The sequence below is a fragment of the Canis lupus genome, chromosome 7 (assembly GCF_003254725.2).
Source record: "Canis lupus dingo isolate Sandy chromosome 7, ASM325472v2, whole genome shotgun sequence".
Taxonomy (NCBI): Eukaryota; Metazoa; Chordata; class Mammalia; order Carnivora; family Canidae; genus Canis; species Canis lupus.
In genome coordinates, this window is record NC_064249.1 from 39,554,141 (window position 1) to 39,577,908 (window position 23,768).

A 23,768-nucleotide genomic window follows, 5' to 3' on the forward strand; every position below is an offset into this window, starting at 1 on the left:
CACCATCCAAGGAGCCTCGCGGGCATGGGACCAGCCAAGCAAGCTAGTGGTGGCTAATCAGAAGGATCTTAAAGTTCTTTGGAGGCTTTGTGATTCCAACACTTCTTGTACTGTCTTCCCTCCACCAAATTCTCTTCTTACTACCCTGCCTGAGGCTACGACACTTGCACACATGTCCCCCCGTGTAAAATATCCCAGTGCATTCTTGTCCTTCTGCTAACCCAGCCAAGATGGTTTTTCCTTTTCACAGACGTGCACCTCCCACCCCATGTCATGCCTGTTTCCCCTTCTGCGACACTGATACAATTTATCAGTGAGGAGAGGCTGCGACGGAGGAGAGAGGCAGCTGCTCCACACAGGTGGGCATCAGGTGCAATAAGCAAGGGAACTTATGTACAAGGTGGTGCAGCAAGTCGCGTGGCTCCCCACACAGCTGCCCTCCACTTCTTAGAAGTCTCTATAGAGGCCTTAACTGGGTTCAGCCTCCATGTGGTCCCAGAGCCACCTTCCTCCACCGAGGCTCCATCCTTGAAAGCAGCCTCCACTGTGGGAGTGGGGAGCGCATCTGAGGACTGGAGAGGGGGTGGGGGCCTGCCATCACCTGGGGCCAACTCAGGACTCTCCTGCAGTGGAGTCCTCTCTGTGACCTGCCCCAACAAGTCTCCCTCCCCAGTCGTGAGAGATCCATGCACATCCCAGCTCCCAGCCTCCCCCCAGCTCTGCCCCCATCTCCATCTCAGCTGCCAGAACCCGGGCTTGCCCACACTGACACCACCTTGACCTGCCACCTCCACTGGATGCAGCTACCTGCTTGGTCCCCCAGCGGACTCAGCAGCTCCCGGACGGGTAGGCCAGAGTGGGGCCTGGCACAAAGACCATGGGAGAAGGAATACATCGCATCCTCTCAACTGCTTCCCGTCCTCCCTACCAAAGGCCCTCCTGCTGGAGAGGAAACGGATCCTGCGCAAATGCCCAGCAAACAGCAGATGCCCAGGTCAAATGTAACTTATCACATTCCTTTCTCCACAAAAACTCCTTAATTAGTATTGAAGTGAGGCCGTGGCTGGTACCCCATCCAAGCCCCCGGTCCACTGCCCAGGGACGGAGTCTAGCCCCAGAGCGGCCCTCACTCCGCTGCCCCCCTGCTCTGCGCATGCTCCCCCCTTCCTTTAGAAAGTCTGGTCCACCCCCCAGTCCGTCCCCTCCACCCAGACTTGGCCAGCCTTTGTCACCTTGGCTCTCTTACCAGGTTCCTCTGCCCCAGGTCAGCCTCCAGGAAGCAGACGCCAGGACGGACAGATATCTGCAGAGGACAGACAGAGGGACAGGTGGAGGCAGGGAGAGCCCTCAGACCACAGTGCAGGCCTGACAAGGCCTCAGTTGACCCATGGCTCCAGGAGAGGTCCCACTAGTCCTCTAGCTAGGGGGGCACAGTCTGGCTCCAGGACCTTGCCCTGCTCAGTCACTAATTTAGGACAGCCTGGGGGAGATGTGGTCTCATGATAAATATCAGAGTAATGGGGGAAAGAGTTTTTCAACAAAGGCAGGGGGCCAGTGGGACATATATAATGATAAAAATGGAAACTTAGCCCCCTCTCACACCATCCACAAAGATCAGGTCCACCTGGGGGCACCTGGGGTATCAATCGGTTAAGCTTCCAACTCTAGATTTCAGCTCAGGCCATGATCTGGGTCATGGGATACAGCCCAGGGTCAGGCTTCCCACTGAGCGCAGTGTCTGCTTCTCTCCCTCTTCCTCTGCCCCTCCCCCACTCATTCTCTCTCTCTCTCTCTCTCAAATAAATAAGTCTTAAAAAAAATCTGATCCATGCTTATTATAATCCTAACTACGAAAAGAAAAAGAAGACTAAATAGGTGTATATAAACATATATATATATATATACATATATATATATATATATATATATATAACATTTTTTAAAAGGTTTAGGCTTTTAGGAAAGAATACAAGAGAATATATACATGACCAAGAAAGGAAACCTACAAATTATAAAGGAAAAGAAAAATTCATTGGAATACATTCAAATTAAGAAATTTGGTTTATCAAAGCAAAAGGAAGTGAAAAGCCAAGCCCGAATGGGAGGAGGTGGTTTTAACACACATAACCGGGGAGAGGCTCACAACCAGACCACATATAAAACCATAAAAGTCAATGAAAAAAAAACGTAAACTAGAGAACCCAGTAGAGAAAAGGAGAGGAGACTGGAATAGGTGTCGCACAAGAGGACATCGGAACTTACTAAAAGTACTGAGTATCATTCATCAGGAGGGAAATGCATGTGGAAACCACAGTGTGATGTCACTATACACCTAGCTGGATGGTTGGTGTTGGGCAGACGGATGACCCCATGTGCTGGGAGGAATGTGGCATGACAAAACTCCCAGTGTCCCTGGCATGCAAAATGGTGCGATCACATTGGGAGCTGTTTGCCGTATTGACTGCTAAACTCACCCTGTAACCCCAAAATTCCATTCCTGAGTAGGGAAGTACCTAGGAGTGGCTGCACATAATATATGGTACATACACCAGAAGGTACATACAAGGACATTCACAGCAGCATGACCAGCATGAGGCGGATGTCCACCAGGAGTAGGTGGGTAAATAAGGTGTGATATGTTCACTCCACAGCACACCATGGTGGAAATTAACCAGAGCTACACCTGATCACAGATGCATTTCACAAGTACGGTGCTGGGTGAAATGTGCTCGTGATTATATAAAGTTCATAATCAGGTAACAAATGCAGTGTTTAGGGATTTATCGAGCGGTAAAAACACTGGAAAAAAAAGAGAGAGAAGGCATGATAACCATGAAAGTCAGGATAGTGGCTACTTTTAGGGAGAGGCGAGGCAAAGGGTATAATCACGAGGGGGCCCACAGGTGGTTCTATTTGACCTAAGGATTTGCTGCACAATAATTTGAAAAACTTACCATTATCTTTTGTGTATTTTTCTTTTTTTCAAGATTTATTTATTTTATAGAGACGAGAGAGTGAGAGAGAGCAAGTGAGGCGAGAGGCAGAGAGAGAGAATCTCCAAGCAGACTCCTAGCTGAGCACAGATCCTGACTTGGGGCTCGATCCCAGGACCCTGAGACCTTGACCTGAGCTGAAACCAGAAACCAGGAGTCAGATGCTCAACCAACTGAGCCACCCAGGTGCTCCTTATGTATTTTTCTTAATCATGTTATATTTCACAACTTTAAATACATGTATATTTATTTTATTTTATTTATTTTATATAAATATATTTTGTGTATATATAATATGTGTAAATATATTTTTTTTTCTTTAAAATAAAGGGAAAGAGGAGCCATATAGACACACCTAGCTTGTGCCTCTGAGAGCTTATACCCATTGTCTGACAGGTAAGAGGTGAAGATCCTGCCAAGATGTGGGACATAAGGACCAGTCATGAGCTAATTTCATGATATGATACAGCATTTTCATCTCTCTCTTTCTTAAACAAAAGAAGTATTATCATAGACACATCCTCTGAAGCAGAACTGGCTGCCCAGCGCCCCAGCTGGACAGAGTCAGGAGGGCTGTTCCTCTGGTCTTCGCCACTCGAACCATCTCTTCTCCTAGCAGCAGACGACTGGCAGCTGACTGCCCCCAGGTCCCCCCTCCATGCCACTGCACACGGGGCGCTTTCAGGACTCTGATAACTACTGGGTGCGTTGGGAGGCCCCTTTTCATCCAAAGACATTTATTTCTTAATGAAAACGACATGCAAATATTAACATTTATGATGATTTTACTAGCTCACGGCAGTATAATTAAGTGCCTTTTACAAGCTGAAAATGCTGCACCATCATGCAGAAGTGGCTCAGGGTGTAAATGAGACCATGAAAAAGGATAAGCAATTCTCAGCAGGGGCCCAGCCTGGTCTCACGGGCTCTCTCCACCCTCGCCCTGTAGCCACAGGAATCCCTCCCAGGCCTGGGCTTGGATGGTGGACGGTGACTTTGCGATGCAGCCCCTTTCCCCACTGGGGCTGCCGGTGGAGAGTGCAGCGGCAGTGACTCGTTCTGGCGGGAGCAGCCCTGGCTCACGGTGTTCAGGCTGCCAGCGCACTGTCCTAGTAAAGGGCAGGCCAACTGTTCATTGCTTGGGCCTGGTCATGCACTTTGACCAATAAACATGGCAGAAATGATATTGGGCTTTCCGAGCCAGGACCTCAAGGGGCTTTGCAGATCTTGCTCCGGCTGTGGTCGAGGCCTTCGCGTGGGGAAGCTCTGCCCAGCCTCCTGTCCTCATGAGCAGAGATAGGCAGAGCCAGCACTCATCATGCCAGCTGCGGCCGGGCCATCCGACAGCTGCAGGAGGGCCCAGCCCTGATGGTGGACCTCAGTGCTGGGAGCTGTCCACGCAGCCATCTGGGCCTGGCTACGCCCGTGCGACTGTGACCATAAATTTCTCTGCAGAATGAAGATAATGACAGCACCTGGCACAGGTGGTACGGCAAGGACCAAGCAGAGTCGCTGGAGGACTAAGAGGTCAGGGGCGCCCCCCACCAAAGTGAGCATGAACACACCCTGCAGGCACGCCCCCAAAGTGGAAGGTCCAGAACTAATCCAGGGTCCCTGGAGCCCTTAGCTGCACCTCAGGGGAGTGCAGGCTATTCTGTGAGGGGGCTTTCTTTGGGGAAAGCTGTACTGAGTTCCTGCAAAGCCGAGGGGCTGGCACTGTGCCCTCTCTTCAAGCCTGTTTGGGGTGCAGCTTGAGATGTGCTCGCTGTGGTCAAGGATGCTCCCGACTCAGGCCAACGCAGCAGACTGGACCCCGGTGCCTGGAGAGAAGGCCTGTCCTCTCTGAAAGCAGCGGGAAGGATGGGGACCCATGAGGGCAAGAAGGTTCACCGCCTGGAGCCACTGTAAGCCCCGCCCAGGAAGGTCACCCTGGAGAGTGGCTGTCTGCACAGACACCAGGAAGCAGGACCCAAGAGGCAGCGAGCAGCAAATCCACGTGGAGTTACTGCTGTCTGGGGCCCTGCAGAGGCATTTGGGAGAACTCATGAGAAAATGGCAGGGTTGACCAGCTGCTGGGTCCAGGGCAAAGCCAGCCAGTGTGGAGCTGTGCCAATGAGGCATGCAACGGTCACTTACATGCTACAGACCTCTGTGTGTCCGATTCCCAAAGCCAGGTCTGATCAGACCACCCGGGCAGGGACGTGGTGCAGCATGCAGACACATCCCCAAGCTGAGAGCAAGTGATACAGGAAGACACACCCACAGTGGGCACGCAACCCTTCCTCACCAGCCCTGGTAGGGTCCCCAACGCACTCCACAGCCATCCCGCAGTGGGGTCGGCTCCTCCACCTTCTGGCTGTCAGTCAGCTTTAGGGGAGAAGCAGGTGGAGCAGGGCCAGGAACACACATGTTCACCAAGCCCTGAGCCACAGCACCAGCCTGCAAATCCATTTGAGGGCAGAGAAAGTTTAAGATTGAATAAAGGAAAAGAAAATATTGGTTCAAAATTATGAAAAGAACATTGCAAAACCACAATCAATAAATGATTCATGGGGCGCCTGGGTGGCTCAATGGGTTATATGTCTGCCTTGGGCTCAGGTCATGATCTCAGGGTCCTAGGATCGAGTCCTGTGTGGGACTCCCTGCTCAGTAGGGAGTCTTGCTTCTCCCTCTCCTTCTGCCCACCCCCATTCCTGCTCATACTCTCTCAAATGAATTGATAAAATCTTTTTTAAAAAATGTGTCATTAGGGGGATCCCTGGGTGGCTCAGCGGTTTGGCGCCTGCCTTTGGCCCAGGGAGTGATCCTGGAGTCCTGGGATCGAGTCCCATGTCAGGCTCCCTGCCTGGAGCCTGCTTCTCTCTCTGCCTGTGTCTCTGCCACTCTCTCTCTCTCTTTGTCTCTCATAATAAATAAATAAAATCTTTAATAAAAAAATATGTCATTATATGTCTACGAAATGTAATAATATTACATCAACTTCACAGGCTAAATTAATATTCATAATAATGTTATTACATTTAGAAACAATAACAAGAATTCCAAATGTGAATGAGAAATCATAATCAATCGTGAAATACGCAATTGTTCATAGCCAGATTACTTCAAAGGCAAATTATTTTTAAAACCTCTGCCAAGTATTTATAGCAAAAATTTACATTTAATGTAGTATTTTTTTTTTTTATGTTGTAGGATAGGGCCTCAGAAAGAGTTCCTCAGGTCTTTGAACAGATCTGGCCTGTGTCGTCCTGAATCCAAAGAAGAACCACTGAAGCCATCAGTAAACCCAGCTCTTTGCACAATGACTGAAATGTTGCTGGTCTTCATTAAATAATAATCACATTTGGGGGAAAAACTTCTGCAATTAGGAGTGTAGGATCCAGAGTCAAACTGCCCTGGTTCAGACCTTCACTCCATACTTCACTGTGTGTCTCGAGGCAAGTACGTCATCCTTTCTGAGCTTCATTTTCTCATTTGTAAAACAAGGAGTCTAATAGAACTTTCAAAAGGTTGGAAGAATAGAGGCGCCTGGTTTGGTTGTTAGTTAAGTGTCTGACTCTTCGCTTTGGCTCAGGTCATCATCTCAGGGTCATGGGCTTGAGCCCTGAGTCAGGCTCCATGTTCAGCAGGGAGTCGTCTTGAGATTCTCTCCCTCAGCCCCTCCCCCTACTTACTGTCCTAAAAATAAATAAGTAAATCTTAAAAAAAAAAAAAAAAAAAAAAGATTGGGAGAATAACTGAGTTAATACATGAACAGCACTGGTAAACTGTGCCCAGCACACAGTGAGTGTTGAATAAATGTGTTATTCACATAAATCTGGATCTGTGGTGAGATCCTCACCCTACAGCCTTACTGTTTAAGCATTTTTACATCTTTCCAAAGTGAGTGTGTGCGGGGTGGACACCCCACCCCACCCACCCCACCCCCACTAGCCCTACTGCTCTTCCTACAGACGTGCCTGGAACATTCCATCACCACTTCTGTGTATACTTAGCACTGCATTCAATGGTGAACAAGACACAAAGGACTGAACAGGTGGCCACAGTTCCATGGGTTTCAGGCTATAACAGCTGGAAGAGCAGGGGGTGTGGGCCTGTACGGCAAGCGCCCCCAACCCCCTGGGGGAAGTGGAAGCAGCAGTCAGGAGGTGATTATCCATGGGCAGAGCCTTCAAAAGCCCCAAGGAGAAGGGCCAGAGCTAGTGTGGATGAACAGGGACCAATGGCCACACACCCTATGGCCCCAGCTGCCATCTTTCCTGATGCCAAACCGTGCTGATGGCTGGCTGGACCACCATCTCTGCCACATGCCACAATGGGCCTGGCCCCACTGTTCCCGGGCATCAGCATTGCTAGAGTTCACATCTGAACACATATGTGACTACGGGCAAAACTGGTGAGTCCCTAATAGAAACCTGTTGCCCCACTCTCCTGAGAAGCTCTGCTGTCGGGGAGGCTTCATTGAAAACTGGCAATAACCAAGTAAAGCTGCTTGGACATGCTCTGAGCAGTTGGCATATTTAGTCCGCTCCAGAAACTGGAAACCTTAAGCTAGATATACTTGTCTTGGCATTTTAAAATGTATTTTCCTTCCCTCCCCTTCCCACTCACTCATGCCTACCTTTCCCGTAGCTTGGGTCACTCATGTTGTGTAATATCAAGTGGACTCAAATAGGTTTCCAAATTTCCTTTCTTTAAAGAACGCATGAACATGAGTCTAGATCTGGGCATTCAGGTGCCACAGAACAGAAGGAGGTCTGACAAGTACCTATTGAACATCTTCCCTGGATAAGATGTCGTGCTAAATACTAAGTAGAAAGCAAATACATAGAGGATGTCTCTCAGACACGGTCAGTCAGAAGCAGTGAGACCATTGTTACCAATGGGGACAGGCAGCATGACACAGACACAAGGGACAAAGGACAGGTGGGCATTCAGAGAGAGAAAAGGTCACTGTCAGAGAGTCACCTGCAAAGTTCCCCCAAAGCTGAAAGAGTAAAACTATAATTCAACTCTCAATGGATGAGATTCATCATGTGCAAAACGTACCTTAAAGATAAAGTATTCTTGGAGCTAAACACTGGATAAACAAGCAAATCCTTGCTGCGTCATTACAGATCCAAAGTCCAAGCAGATAAAATGACACAAAAATAGTAGGGGTCAGATCAGCAAATACGAAGAGTCCACTCTAGTCAGAGGCAGCTGCTGCTGGAGCACCCACTCAAGATACCTGCAAACAGAGATGCCTCTGCCCCCGCATCCTGAGGGTGCACAGTAAGGACATCTCCATACTGCAGGTGGGTGCTGTGAACCTGAGGCCTTCAATATTTTAAATGTATGATAACAGGTGTTGACAAGAATGTGGAAAAAGGGGAACCCTTATGCACTGTTGGTAGGGATACAAACTGGCGCGGCCCCTGTGGACAACAGTATGGAGGTTCCTCAAAAAATTGAAAATAGAAGTATACTATAATCCAATAATTCCAATACTGAGAATTTACCCAAAGAACATAAAAACACTAGTTCAAAAACATATATATATCACATATATATCATATATATATCACATATATCAGATATATATATCACATATGTGTGATATATATACCCCTATGTTTACTGCAGTATTATCTATAATAGCCAAATTATGGAAGCAGCCCAAGTGTCCACCCATAGATGAACACATAAAGAAGATGTGGCATATACACAATATAACATTACTCAGCCATGAAAAAGAATGAAATCTTGGGACACCTGGGTGGCTCAGTGGTTGAGCGTCTGCCTTCAGCTCAGGTCCTGATCCCGGAGTTCTGGGATCAAGTCCTGCACTGGGCTCCTTGCAGGGAATCTGCTTCTCCCTCTGCCTGTGTCTCTGCCTCTCTCTCTCTCTCTGTGTCTCTCATGAATAAATAAATAAAATCTTAAAAAAAAAAAAAAAAGAATGAAATCTTGTCGTTTGCAACAACATGGATGGACCCAGAGGATATAATGCTGAGTGACACAGTCAGTCAAAGACAAATACCATATGATCTCACTCATATGTGGAATTAAGAAACAAAACAAAGAGAAAAAGAGGGGGAAAAAACCCAGACTCTTAAATACAGAGAATTGATGGTGATCAGAGGGGAGGTAGGTAGGGGGATGGGTGACAGAGGAGCTGGAGATTAAGACTGCACTTACCATGATGAGCACTGAGTAATATACAAAATTGCTGAATCACGATATTGTACACCTGAAACTAATGTAACACTGTATGTTAATTATACTGGAATAAAAAATGGGAAAAAAAAGTACAACTCATCCCCACAACCACCTTGCTATGATTGCACAGAAGCTCTGCATTAAAATTTGACCTGTTGGGGTGCTGAGTGGCTCAGTCAATTAAGCATCTGACTCTTGGTTTCAGCTCAGGTCATGATCTCACGGTGGAGATACAGCCCCACATTGGGCTCCATGCTCAGTGCCCGGTCTGCTCGAGATTCTCTCTCCCTCTCCCTTTGGCCTCCCCCACCAGTGGCATGCACACTCTTACTCTCTCTCTTTCTCAAATAAATAAAATCCTTAAAATTTGACCAGTTGTGTAAGTTCCTGTTGAGACATAATACACTGAGCAGAGAACATCAGTGCCTTGGTCTTGAAAAGAGCTAAATTTTTCATAAATGAACAAAATCATGTAGTAGATTCCTTATGAATCTCTCGTGAAACTAGGCAACACGAATACCCCCTGGAGAGACTGGCTCACTCTGGTTGTGCTGAGTCTAGAGAGCTAAGGTTATAAGTCAATACCAACTCACCAAGGTAAATGACATGAGCACTCTGCCTTCAACAGAGCACTCTGCAAATGAAAAGAAGAATCAAGATAATGAATTCATGCATGGAGCAGCCAACATATGTATATATATATATATATATTAAAAAAACTAGTGGTGATCTGAATTCAGTTAAACATAGAAATAAATCCTGGTAACGACAGTTACAATACCTGATAAAATCATTATAAATCTTGGAAGAAGAGTTATGCAATTTAAAAATAATAATAATTTGATAACATATTAGGGGGAAATTTCACAACATGCCAAAACCAGGAGTTTGAAAAGGGAGGTGCTGTCAGAGTATAATTTTGTCACATTTCACAGGGAGAATCAAGACACTGATTCATTTATGAAGATTGATAGGTTAGGAAATGTAAGTTTAATATATTATTTTTTTTTTAAGTGTTTAATATATTATTTAAAGAAAAAGGGGTAACTATAGACTGACTTCCAGCTAAGAAGGAGAAATAAGGACTAGATTTACCTCCTGTGTGAACCAAACAAGAAAACAAACTATATAAAACTATGGTTTTCAAGACACTGGAAAGCAGGCAATGAAGGATCTCTGAGAGGCAGAACACAAGGAAACATGAACCACCCACTGGCCCACCTTGCTGCCTTAAGAGTCTCTGGGCTGTGGCTCAGAGAGGGGGAGGAAGGCCCAGCAGAGCCCCGTGGTCCCCCTGAGTTCAGGACACAGATATGGGAGCACAATGCACCAAGACTGCTAGTGTTCACAGGGCAAAGTACGAAAAATGGGAGCGTTGTTCAGGGAGCTCAAGAGATCTACAGAAAGTCCTCCTGCCATCATCAGCTGATACTGACCAGCTCCTGTGTGTTAAAAGGCTAAGGCTGGGAAAAGAACCTCAAGAAAAAGCTTAGGAAGAACAATCCCTGGAGGTTTCACAATGACAGGAAGAGATCCTGTTCTGACCAGCCAGAGTGAGAACTGTCATAATTCACAGCACCCCAGGAGAGTATGCAGAAGGTCTGTGTCAGTATTACAGGGAAATTATCCCCAGATTAAATGTTGCTCTGGTTCCATCTAACAAATATTAAAAGCAAGATTGGAAAGTATCAAACTGGCAATTTAACCACATCCCCAAATAAAGTTCAATAATATTTAGAGGAAATACAAATGTATATAGGACCCAAGAAGGTGAAATTAAGTGTCTGGCATCCAGTCAAAAATTATGAGGTATGCAAAAAAACAGGAAAATATACTCTATGACAAGGAGAAAAATCTATGAACTGAAACTGATCCAGAAGTCACAAAAATGATAGAATTAGTAGACATGACTATAAAAACACTTGTTATAACTGTATATCATATGATCAAAAAATCCTGTCCCACATACGCTGCTCTAGAACCCTCAGAATCCCTTCCCGCACACGTTGATCTAGAACCCTCAGAGTCCTTTCTCACACTCTCTCAGTGCATGTCAGAGGTGTCAGTGGTGGGGAGGTCTTGTAGCTCTTTCACAGTCTGATCCCTTTCCTCCCTTAGCAGGCCCATCACTTCTCCAGCCAGGCTATGGGAGGACTCACGCCTATTTTCTGGCCTTGGTGACATCACCTTGAAGTAAGAGGGAGTGCTAGTCCTTAACAGAGAGGACATGGTTAGTTCTGTGGGCCCAGAAGGTTCAGAGGGACCTAGAGAGTCAATATCTTCCTGACCCAGATGCATATCTCAGGACTCCACTCTGCTCCACTCAGAGCCCTGACCTTGGCGTAGCCTACTTGACAGAACTGAGAATGTGTCCCTCTCAGGGACACCTGCTACTCTTCCAATTAAGTTCTGGGCCACTTGGAGTAGCCTTCATATTTGGCCCTAGTTGATGACTAGGCCTCCATTGTCTTCCTTCAATGCACTGATTGCCCTGTCTACACCCTCCAGTTCTAGCTTCCTTTTCTTCCTTTTTCTCTTTTTCTTTTTGTTGTTTAGAGAGGGAGAGAGTGATGGGGAGGAGGACAGAGGGAAAGGGAGAGAGAGAATCTTAAGCAGGTTCATCATGGAGTTTGACACGGGGCTCAAGTGCGGAGCTTGACATGGAGTTGATCTCATGACCCTGAGATCAAGACCTGAGCTAAAATCAAGAGTTGGAAAAAAAAAAAAAAAAAAAAGAGTTGGACACTTAACCAACTAAGCCACCCAGTTGTCCCTCAGCTTCCTTTTCTAAACTACTATTTCCTCCTTAACTGGCAAATGCCTGACATATTACCTTGGCCAGTGCATTCATTTCCATTGGTGTCACATTCCCAGTTGACCCCTGTGAAAGTTTTGCTGACTGCATCACCATAGCACAGCAGGGGCAATCCAGGCTCCCTTCACCAGTGACAGGCATCTCATTGCCAGGCAGACGGAGGTGATCGGTATAGGTGTCCAGTACATGTTTGGTGAATGGATGGTGCATAAAGTGTATGGCTGTTGGATGGATGGAATTCTGCTGAACCCTACCTGATTAGCCTGAGAAATGGCTGAAAAACACTGGCATCTCCTCACCAAAAATTTTCCTTTAATAAGAGCACTATATAATCAATAGGGTTTTAAAAAAAGCAATTCTTTTTTTTTTTTTTTTTTTTTGTAGATTTATTTGTTTATTTTAGAGAGAGAGGACATGGGCAGGGGAGGGGGGCAGAAGGAGAGGATCCCTTCTGAGTGCAGAGCCAGACGTGGGGCTCAATCCCACGACCCTGAGATCACAGCCTAGGCTGAAATCAAGAGTGGAATGCTTAACCAGCTGAGCCACCCAGGAACCCCCAAAAAGCAATTCACTGGGGATTTCTCATTGCTCAGTAATTAACAATAAATCAGTAACGTCACAATTAAAATGAACAATCATTAACCAAACCCATTATGATCATGAAACAGTAATCTAAGTTCTAATAAACTTCAGTCAGCATCCACGCTCAGTCAGAGGGGCCAGAGGAGACCCTGTTTCCTCCAGGCCGGAGCACCCAGTGGGTCACAGGTATCAATTCTCAGCACTGCCTCCTTTAGATTTTTGATGCAAGTCCCAGGCAAAGCCCAGGAAAGAAAAAGGAAAAGAGAGAATTTCTTAACATCAAAACCTCTGGCATTGTTTCCAGACCAGAGTTACAGACCCTCTCTGCTCTTCCTTGGTCATTTGTCAAATTGCCAGAGAAGCTGAAATAACTCCAGTCGTTAGAAACATTGCCGTTCTGAATTCCAACATCCTTTTGTTCATTCAGCATCCAGCGCAGAGACTACTTTGCAAGTGTGAGCACAGGCAGCCCCTAGGTACTCGGCCCACCTAGGACCATCAATTACCCCCTCAACAACCTAATTAAGTGGCTGAATGTCTTAGTTAGGGCCTGTGATCGTCACAGGCTTTGTTGCTAGAAATCTGTGCTCCGGCTAGAGCCCTGCCCCATCTCTGTCTCTGCAGGAAAGATGCTCCATGAGGATCACTGGTGGACAATGAGACACTGTCACACACTCAAACACCTGTGTGTGTGTGTGTGTGTGTGTGTGTGTGTGTGTGTGTGTGTTTAAAAGATTTTATTATGTGGGCAGCCCCGGTGGTGCAGCAGTTTAGCGCCACCTGCAGCGCTGGGCGTGATCCTGGAGACCCAGGATCTAGTCCCACGTCAGGCTCTCTGCATGGAGCCTGCTTCTCCCTCTGCCTCTCTCTCTCTCTCTCTCTGTGTGTCTCTATGAATAAATAAATAAATAAATAAATAAATAAATAAATAAATAAATAATCTTTAAAAAAAATATTTTATTTATGCATTCATGAGAGACACAGAGAGATTGGCAGAGACACAGGCAGAGAGAGAAACAGGCTCTATACAGGGAGCCCCATGTGGGACTCGATCCTAGGACCCTGAGATCACGCCCTGAGCCGAAGGCAGACACTCAACCACTGAGCCATGCACGCATCCCTTCAAACACCTGTATTTGTCAGAACTGAGTGTGTGCTGAGTGTGGTTCCATGGGAGCTGAAGGACGTCTGAGGATGAGCTTCTGTTCTGGTGAAGTCAGGTGAAGTCAGGTAGACACCTGAAGTTCTGCATACATTCCATAAAAATTTGTGAGCACCTACTATGTGTAGGTGCTGCTGACACTGCAGAGCAAAACCTACACAGGCCTTGCCTTCTAGAAACTTCTAGCAGGGAAAACAGAAATTGATATAAATGTGTAGTGCATACTTATCCACACACATGTGTGTACATATAAACATAATGCACAAAAAGAAAGTGCAGGAAGATCTATGAGGGTTTAGGTCCAGAAAGTCCTGAGAGGGAGCACAGCGTGGTCTGCTCTGGTCAGGGAGGACAAGGAAGGCTTGTGTGGGGCGACCCTGAGTCTGGGCCACACAGAATCACCACCTCAAAGCTAACACTCACCTGCTACACCTCCTCACTGCCTGAAGACAGCATTCTGCAGACTCCCCTGCCAGCCAATTCTGCCCTGGAAGACACTGGAAGGAGATGGGAAAGTCAGAGTCAGGGCAAGGTGGCCTTGTCCTGATGCTGGGGATGTGACAGCAGAGCAGCATGGTGGCCGTGGGCTCAGGGAAACCAAGCTCTCTTCTGTGCACCCAGGCCCAGAGGTGAATGGGCCTCCTCAAACAACCAGTGTCTGAATAATTTGGCCTCCTCCATCTTCTCTTCCACCGTTGTGAGACCTTTGTTAACAATCTTCTGTGTGGGATTCTCTCCGCTTAAAAACCTAGAGTAGTTTTGCTTCGACCTAAACCAACACTCTGCTCTAACACAGCCCAGCAAAGGTCCCAAAGATGGGAATCGGGGTTGGTTATCAGAGGTGCCTTGGCTCGATTGCCGGGATTTCCTCAGTGCCAGCAGGGGACAGGACACTGGTATCCAGGCCACACAGTGGCAAACGCTCACTTGAATTCTCACTGTAGGCTACTTGGGATGAAATGCTGCAGAGGGCAAGGCTTGAAGAGAACACGTGTGATCGTCACTGAGCACTTGGGCAGGAATGATGAGTATAAACGTGTGGATGGGCTGGCTGCTTCTGATCACAGGGTTCATGGGGAAACAACAAGCTCAGAGCTCTAATATCTCAGCTGATGTCAAGGCTAGAGACCCACAAAGCTTCTCCAACCGTGAAGGAGCACCTCTTGTATCTCACAGCCACGGAGCCACTCTACCAGAGTCAGACCTCAAATCTGATCTTGTGGGTTCCAGAATTATCATTAACAGGCTGACCAGGTCTCTTCTGTGACCTGTGATCTAGAACCAACCAAACAACCACGTTGCTGTTCTAAGTCTTGGGTCTGAGGCACACAAGACTAATAGCACTTCCACTCTCAGAGAAGTCCACGTGCAGAGCTGAGGAAAGGCATTCCCAGCGGACAGAACAGCAAGTGCACAGCCTTGGAAGGAAGAAGGACCAGGACAGGCCAGTGTGGCTGGAGGGCAGCAACCAAAGAGGAGCACAGAGGTACATGGTGTCAGGGAGGCAGCAGAGTGGTGTGGCCACAGTGAGGACTTATTTCATTCTGGGATGTTCTGGTTGAATAAAAAGCCAGTTGAAAGCATTAAGCAGATGGTATACTTCAACTGTGACACTAACAACCCAGAGCCATCACAGAAGCCTTGGTGCAAGGGCACAGTCCCTAGGAAGACTGTCATTACTTCAATGCCAGCTGTGAGGTCAGGGTCCTGAGGCCGCCCACACTTCTGACCAACTGGCTAAATATTCAGGAGTTTCCATGGCCCCCTCAGATTTGCTCATTCACTAGAATGACTCACAGTACTCAGGAAAGCTCTACACCTATGGTTACAGTTACATATGAAGGATACAAATCAGGACCAGCCAAATGAAGAGCCACATAAAGCCTGGTCTGAGAGGGTCCCAAAGGCAGAGCCTCCATATCCTCTCCCCAGGGACTCAGGGTGTGTCACCAAGCTGGGCCACTCACCCAAGCCTCAGTGTCCAGAGTGTCTGCTGGGGCTTTACCACCACAGGCATGGCAGATTGGATTGTGGGCCATGTGGATAAACTGTGTCTTCAACACCCGCACCTCCTCCAAGGGCAGACTGACCTCCCATGGCTCACAGCCCACCCCACGATCACGTGGTTAGTGTTTCTGGTGGGATCTCTCCTCATCCTGGGTCCTCTTGTTAGCATGAACTATTAAGACATGCCATGAAGAACAATGGCATTCCCATCACGAAATCCTAAGGGTTTTAGAAGCTCCATGCTAGGAACCTGGGGATTCTTTATTATATTAGAGCAAGAAAGTATCATACTCGGAGTTAAATTTCAGAAAGATCATTGCAGCTGCTACATGGAGGGGTGGACTGTAGGGATGAGAGTGGAGCCTATGGTGGCCTTCCAACCAGATGGTCCCTGGACAGACACCATTTTCCAAATCTGGTTCTCTGGCCTTCTCATTGACTCTGTGAGCTACATATACCCGGTAACAAATAGTTTCAGTGGCCCAGCCAGCCCAGGCACACTCAAATCTAACAAACAGCTTCTCCTTGAATGGGAATTACATGTTTTTGCTGACTCAGCGCATTTTCCCAATACAGCAAATTTATTTTTCATAACACACACACATGCTTCCCAAGAGCCTCTTCCTTGCTTTCTCTCCTTCAACTTATACTCAATTCCCGCAGGAAGACATCTCTCCCTTTGCCTTCCTTCTTTTTCCATGCATGAGCCAAGGGAAAGTGAGCTGGTCATGGTCAGTGTACAGTGGCATCAGCACCCCCCATCTGTAGTTGGAAGGAGGAAGGCCTGACTTTTGGAAGCAAGACCTAACATCCTGAAGAACCCCCAGCATTACCTGAAAACCTGAGAAAGGACCCCATTTTCCCGTGGACACTCTACCACAGCACCAATCTATCTTTTCCCTTAATTAATCTTATTTTCCCACAGGTGTCATCATTCAGTAAAAATGAAAACCTTCCTTAGTCAATTTCAGGCATAAAAGATTAAATCACTTACATCAGTGCTACTCTTACAAGGGAAATGGATTTTTAGACAAAATTTTCTTGCAAATATACAATATGGCATAGATATTACAAAGTTTAAATGGCTTTAGCGGGCCAGCCTGGGTACCCAGTTGTGTTTATAATGGCATTTTTTTTTTATGAGAAAGTGCATTAGATCCTCAAACAAACAGACTTTCAGGCTGAATTCTGGAAATGTAGTTTTTGAAAGCTGAACACTGCTTAACTCCTAATAAAAAAAATTTATGAGAAATATGAAGTTATATAATTATTTTAAGTATAGTAATGGAGAACTCCAACATGCATGTTTAACACATGAGACTTCCTTTTCTCACCACTTAATTGGTTCTGGTAAGCAGCCAGTTCTTTCTTTGTTGTTCTAAAGCTGTCATTATGAATTCTGCTAGTTCACAGGGTGGAAAAATGACAAGCTGGAGATATGAGTTCTGCTGCATGAGTTTTCTAAATATATTTATTAATGCTCCTTAAATTATCCTCAAGGCTGAGTGTCTCTCTCAATTTAGAGCATCTTCTCACTTGGTTTTAGCGCCATGGTCTTACTTTTATTGTTCACATGGCCAGATGCAGCTGCATTTATTTACATTTTTTAAATGAATGAAAGTCTTAACTTGTTGACATATTGGAGAGTCTAAAAGTGCCCCACTTACAGCCATCCTCAGCATGACATCACGGCGGGGTGGGTGAGGGGGCACTGAATTAGCCCCACTTTATAGCAGAGCTGATTTTTAAGAGAAATGTTTGAGTGGAAATGAAGGGTTTAGAAAGCCTGATTCTGGAGTGATACAGAAGAAACTATTTTGGTTGCAATTCAAGTTTCCAATTGAAATTCCAAGTCAAGGCCATGAAACAAAAACCATAGGAGCAAAACGGAATGGAAATACAGCTGCATTTCCGTTTTAGACTCTGCCCCTCAGTACCCAGATTTTCCTCTTTCGAACTTCTGCCCACGGTGAAGAAAGCAGAAGTCCTGAAGCTGTGATACACACTCGGAGGCCAGCCTCCCAAGGGCCTCCATCATGTGATTTCAACAGTCTTCAGGCACCAGCGGATGTGCACCGAGCCCCCGGTGCATGGTGCCAGGGGGACACAGAAGTGAATAAAATTCAGTGGTATCTCGAGAGGTTTACAGCCTGGAGTGAAAGCATACTCCTCTGTAGGAGAAGAGGAAACAGAATAGGCAAAGTGGGATCTGGTTGATTCTAAGTCCGAGGCTTAAGGAAAGCTACCCGGAGAGGTGGGTCTGAATGGAAGTGAAGAGGACCCTTAGATGGCAAACGAAAACACAGAGGAGTGAGTAGCCAGTGGTGCCACGTGGCCAGTGTCAGGGATGCAGAGACAGGGGATGAGGAAGCCGGAAACACAGGCTGGAGCTCCATCCTTGAGGGTTTTGAGGCCACAGCCAGGAGCTGAGCCAGATACTTTGGGCAAGAAGAGCCACTGAAGACCTGGGGGAGTAAAACTGTCTGATCTGTGTCCTAGAAAAAAATCCATATGACAATGAAGAAAATGGGTTGCAAATCTGACATATCAAGAAGCTATTGAAATATCCAGAGTAGAGTTAATAGGGAGGTCAGTTAGAGCAGAACCATGGTCTTGGATTAGGGAGATCAAGAGGAAGAAAGCCTGGCAACTGATTATCTGGATGTCACGAGGCACTGGAGTCTAGACGGGGTGGACAAGCAGTGGAAGGTGACCGAGCTCCCAGCCCCAGTGACAGCAAAGGTAGAAGTCCCAGGAGCCATGATAGTAAATACAGCAGACAGAGCAACATGGTGGAAAGCAAGGGTTCCATTAAACATGGCAAGGGTTAGCTGTTGATGAGAGATGCACGTGGAGATACCCAGGAGACCAAGAGAAATCTGTGTCAGCCACCAGAAGTCACGCAGCAGTCCCACAGCACGGGGACCTGGACAAGAAGACAGAAGATGGGAAGATGGAATTTTGAGCAAGGTGAGCAGGGAGGGAACCAGGACAAGTCCCAGAGGAGACGTCATCCAAGACACAGTGAGAGCCAGACTTAGTCCCCGGGAGCTGATGAAGGGGCTCTCATTTTAAAATCCCCCCAAATCAAAGTCCTTAGAGATGCCTACTGCTGCTCCAGCCACAGCAGAACAGGAAGCTTAGGGACAGACCACCCCTCCAGCTCCCCTCCATGACCTGCTCATGAGCGACTTGGGACATATACATCGTCTAGGCCACTCAGTCACAGAGCAGACCACAACCATGCCCGTGGGTCCCTCACAGGCTCAGTTAAGCACAGAGCAAATTCTGGAGTTTGGCAAAGCTGAGGTTGCAGACTTCCCCTCAATTAATGTGTCTGATTTCTGTTCTTAGATCTTCTCTGCTCCCTACCCCAGGTCCCCCGCTGTCAGTGGAGGGACAAAGTCCCCTCCATGTACTACAGGTGATGCTGACAATGAGCAGCCACTCACAGCCCATTGGGTCAGCTAAAATTGTTCGGGCATCTCCCTGAACCCCAGAGCAGGTGGCTGTGATCGCTGCTGTACACACTGCACATGTACATGTTTTTGCTAACGAGCACTATTCTACATGCAGACTCATCCACATCTCCCCATGACCCTCTAAGGAAGACACTATTTTGCTCCCCCTGATTCTCACACTCAGAAACCCCTTGCACCTCTCTCTCAGGACTGAGTCAGTTGTCTTTCTGGGTCTTTCTCTAGCTTGTTATCTCCATAGCATGGAGTCCAGCTCATCTGTTCCCCCTGGCACGTGATTCCTGCCTCTAATGGTGCCCCTAATTGGTATCTTCCTCTGGCAATCCTTGCCTGTGAGCCAACAAGACCACAACCGCCTGTTCCATTTTTGTCAGGTTGCTCTCCCTGCACCTGTGCCCCTTTGAGCGTTCAGTCTACATTACAAAGAGCCTACCCTACGTGCCACGTTCCAGCAGCTTACACCAACACAATCGTGCTCTCCCAGCCTGGCAGCCAGACATGTGAAACCGAGGCGTCGGCAGGACTGTACTCCCTCTCAAAGAAAGGAGATCCATCCTTGCCTCTTCTGGCTGCTGGCACTTGCTGCCTTGAGCTGCAGCAGGGTGTCCATGCCTGTTGTCACGTGGCCTCCTCTGAGCCTGTCCCAGCTTTCACATGGCACATGAAATGCACTCTTCTTACGAGGACACCAGCCCTGCTGAATTAGGGCCCACACTGGTGGCCTCATCTTCGCTTGATCGCATCTACAAAAACCCTATTTCCAACTAAGGTCCCACTTGTTGGTCCTAGGGGTCAAGATTTCAACGTATCTTTTCAGGGGGCACAATTCAACCCATGGCAGATGGGTTCCGAAGCACAGGCTGGTAGGTGTCTCTATTGCCTCATTTCTGAGAAGGCTGAATCCACAAAACACACTGCCTACAGTGGATGCGAACATGCCAGCACAGCACCCACACCGGCCACGCAGGGATTGGCACAAGCATTTCAGAAGAAACCAGCCTCCTGGACCTATTAATTGGAGATTCTATCCTACTTATGAGCCAAAATACCAGCCCCTGTAACAAAGCTGTGAGGAGGTAAGCGATGTGATGGGTCATGTCTGCACGAGACTTCAGAAGGCTCAGGTGCAGGACACTGTCTGCAGTGACAGCACATAATCATGGAGGCTGCATTTAGACTCTGTCATTACAGAAAATGACACCACATTCACGCTGGTCTCACCACCGGCTTTTTCCAGGTTTGCTTTCCTGAGTCTATTACTGCTACCTCCGAAGACTTCGACGCAAAAAAAATACTCTCTCTTCTAAGACTGCACACTTGCTACTTGGGTATTCCAAGCCGGCAATTGGTATTTTTAACAGTCATTTTTTTATAGAATCAAGGGACAAAATCTGGTGACATCTCTAGACAGATTGAAATTCTAAAATTCTTAAACTTCAAACTCTAAACTGTAACTCTCTTCTGCCTGTCCCTATAAAATCAACTCAGCATCTCCATTTTTTTCCATTTTATTTATTTATTTATTTATTTATTTATTTATTTATTTATTTATTAAGATTTTATTTATTTATTCATGAGAGAGGCAGAGACACAGGCAGAGGGAGAAGCAGGATCCCTGTGGGGAGCCCGATGCAGAACTCAACCTCAGGACACCAAGATCACAACCTGAGCTAAAGGCAGATGCTCAACCACTGAGTCACCCAGGTGTCCCTTAGCATCCCCATTAACAAGCTTTACCACCCTAGGTAAAGCGCTGTCCAAACACCTCCACTGGCAAGTGAGAGCCTCGCTCACCTTATATCCAACCACATGTCACTCATCCTGTTTATTTATTCAACAAGTAATAATTAACCACCTACTATTTGCTCAGCAGATGTTACAGGTTGAACTGTGTCACCCCAAAAAGACATGCTGAAGCTATAACTGTAGCAGTACCTGTGAATGTGACCTTGTTACAAAATGGGGTCTTCGCAGGTGTAATGAAGTTGCATGAGGTCATACTGAGTTCGATGGGTCCTAACCCCATAGGCCTGGTGTCCTTACAGGAAGAGAAGGGTCAGACACAGACACAGGAAGAACACATGTGACAAGCACAAGACAGGACTGCAGTGAGGTGTCTGAAGGTGAGGGCCGGTGCCAGGGATTGCCGGTGACACCCAGCATGAAGAGAAAGGTGTGAGGCAGGTTCTCCCTGGGGCAAGCATGGCCCCGCCAATACCCTGACTTTGCACTTCTACCTCCAAGGCCAGGAGAGAATTTCTGTGGCCTTCCGCCACCCAGCTTGGGTATTTATTAGGGTAGCCACAGGAAGCAAACCAGCAGGTGAACCCCTCAGCATAGCTCTGTTCCCCCTAATACTTTAATCTTTATTCCAAATCCTTGACTTTGCAGGAAAATTTCCCTCTATTTGAAATGTCCTTCACCACCCTCCTCTCTGGAAATCACTGAGATCTAACCTTTGCTCAGAGCCTAATTCAGGTTCCTCTGCTCCTTGAAGTTCCCTGAATGATTCCAGCCGACATAAAGCTCCCCTGAATAGACATTCTAGTCTATTCACTATACAAACACAACCATGTGGTCCTTCATCATTCGCTGGTGTGTTGCCTTTATGACCATTTTACTATCTATCTGCCTTCCTGAGCCTCAACTTCCTCCTCTATAAATGAGAATAATGGCACTCAAATCCAAGGTGTTTGCAATGATTAAGTTAGATGTCTGACTGAGTCATATAAAACCACACATCTGGGGCACCTAGGGGGCTCTGTCGGTGAAGTGTCTGCCTTCAGCTCAGACCATGATCTCAGGGTCCTGGGATTGAGTCCCGTCTGGGGCTCTCTGCTCAGCGGGGAGCCTGTTTCCCCCTCTGCCTCTGTCTCTCTGTATATCTCATGAATAAACAAATAAAATCTTTTAAATAAATAAATAAAAATTTTTGTCTTCATATTCTAATCATAAAATATACAATCAAGTAGGAATATACATAATCATTACAGAACATTTGAAAATACAAAAGAAAAGGGATCCCTGGGTGGCGCAGTGGTTTAGCGCCTGCCTTTGGCCCAGAGCGCGATCCTGGAGACCCGGGATCGAATCCCACGTCGGGCTCCCGGTGCGTGGAGCCTGCTTCTCCCTCTGCCTGTGTCTCTGCCTCTCTCTCTCTGTGACTATCATAAATAAATTTTTAAAAATTTAAAAAAAAAAGAAAAGAAAATACAAAAGAAGAAATCCAAATCATCTATAATTCCTATAAAGGAAACTATTTACACTGGGTATTTTCCTGTCAGTCTTCTGCAGATGTGTGTGCATGTGTGATGTGTGTGCATGCATGCACTGTATACATGTATGCATGCATGTGTGGAGTGTGCACATGCATGTGAATGTGTGTGCATATGCAGCATGTATGCAGCAGGCATGTGTGCGTTAATGTATGGCATATGTGCATATGTGGATACAGATAAGTGTACACACATGTGTGCACATACATACATGCATATAATTTTTTATAGACTCTATGTGTTGTAACCTGCTTTTATTATTTAACATTATATCAAGGTCAATTTTCTATGACTTTAAAAGTCTTTTCAGAAATCACTTTGCATGAAGTTCCACCCAACACTGCATCCCAGGCCTGGAGTAAAACCATGCTGTTCTCTGGCACGAGTTACCACCACCGAGGTGCCCACAAGCATTCCTGCTGTCAGCTCCTGCATCAGCAGAGCTGGCCCCTCTTCCAGGGCTTGCTCCTCAGTGACAACCGTCACAGCCATTTCGCTGGTGCTTTTGTGAAGTGAGGACTGTCTCCTCTTGTAAGAGACAGTACTTTCTATCTGTCAGGATTAAGGAATCGGATTAGGGACCTCATGATCCCCTGAATGGACGATGGTCAATAAATGCCATCGTGGCCACAGAATGGACAGCAGGTGCGAGCCCTCGCACACTGCAGCCACCATGGGCGTAGGTCGTCCCAGGGCAGGTCTACACTGGCCTCCTGTTGTCTCCCTCCAAGCACCTGCCCCTCCGGTGGTGTGGGCATGCACACAGTGAGTTTTCAAGCTCGTCCAGCTTTCCGAGTACCTACTTTGGTCTATACTGTGCCCAACGCTGAGGAAGAGTTCTGACTTCAGATTTGGTGGGAAGATAAAACACAAGCATTCTTGATAAAAATAAAACAGGGCAGGTAGCCATGGCAATGGGAACTGTTGTAGCCCCAGCCCATCCCTGACCTGGAGCACTGAGTGCTCAGAGAGTTGGAAACCCCTGGCACTCCCCAGACCCCTGACCCCACCTCAGGGGCAGCACAGAACTCAGGCAGACCCTTCAAAATCTCCTGAAGCAGCAGCAACTTCATCCCCCAGATATGGCAGGGCTGCCCAGTGCACGTGGAAGCATGCCAGTCTCCTGTCCCCTGCCTCCTGTGCCTTACCAGCTCATGGTGCTTTTTCCTTCTACAACTCACCTTCTAGCGCCTTCCATGAGTACTCCTAGGAATCATCCCTCCTTACTCCCACATTTCAGCCCCCTGTTCCTCA

The 23,768-nt window shown here is 47.0% G+C and overlaps 1 long non-coding RNA gene across 3 annotated transcripts in view; it reads right to left on the minus strand.

The window, feature by feature from the left end:
- LOC112648835 (uncharacterized) overlaps positions 1 to 23,768 on the minus strand; it is a 55,510-nt gene that overhangs the window by 10,240 nt on the left and 21,502 nt on the right. For all 3 annotated transcript variants that reach the window (XR_007412002.1, XR_007412003.1, XR_007412001.1), the window contains exons 2-4: positions 14,177 to 14,250; positions 9,174 to 9,231; positions 1,247 to 1,303 (exon numbers count right to left, since the gene is read on the minus strand). This is a non-coding gene — a long non-coding RNA (uncharacterized LOC112648835). The remainder of the gene's footprint in view (positions 1 to 1,246; positions 1,304 to 9,173; positions 9,232 to 14,176; positions 14,251 to 23,768) is intronic.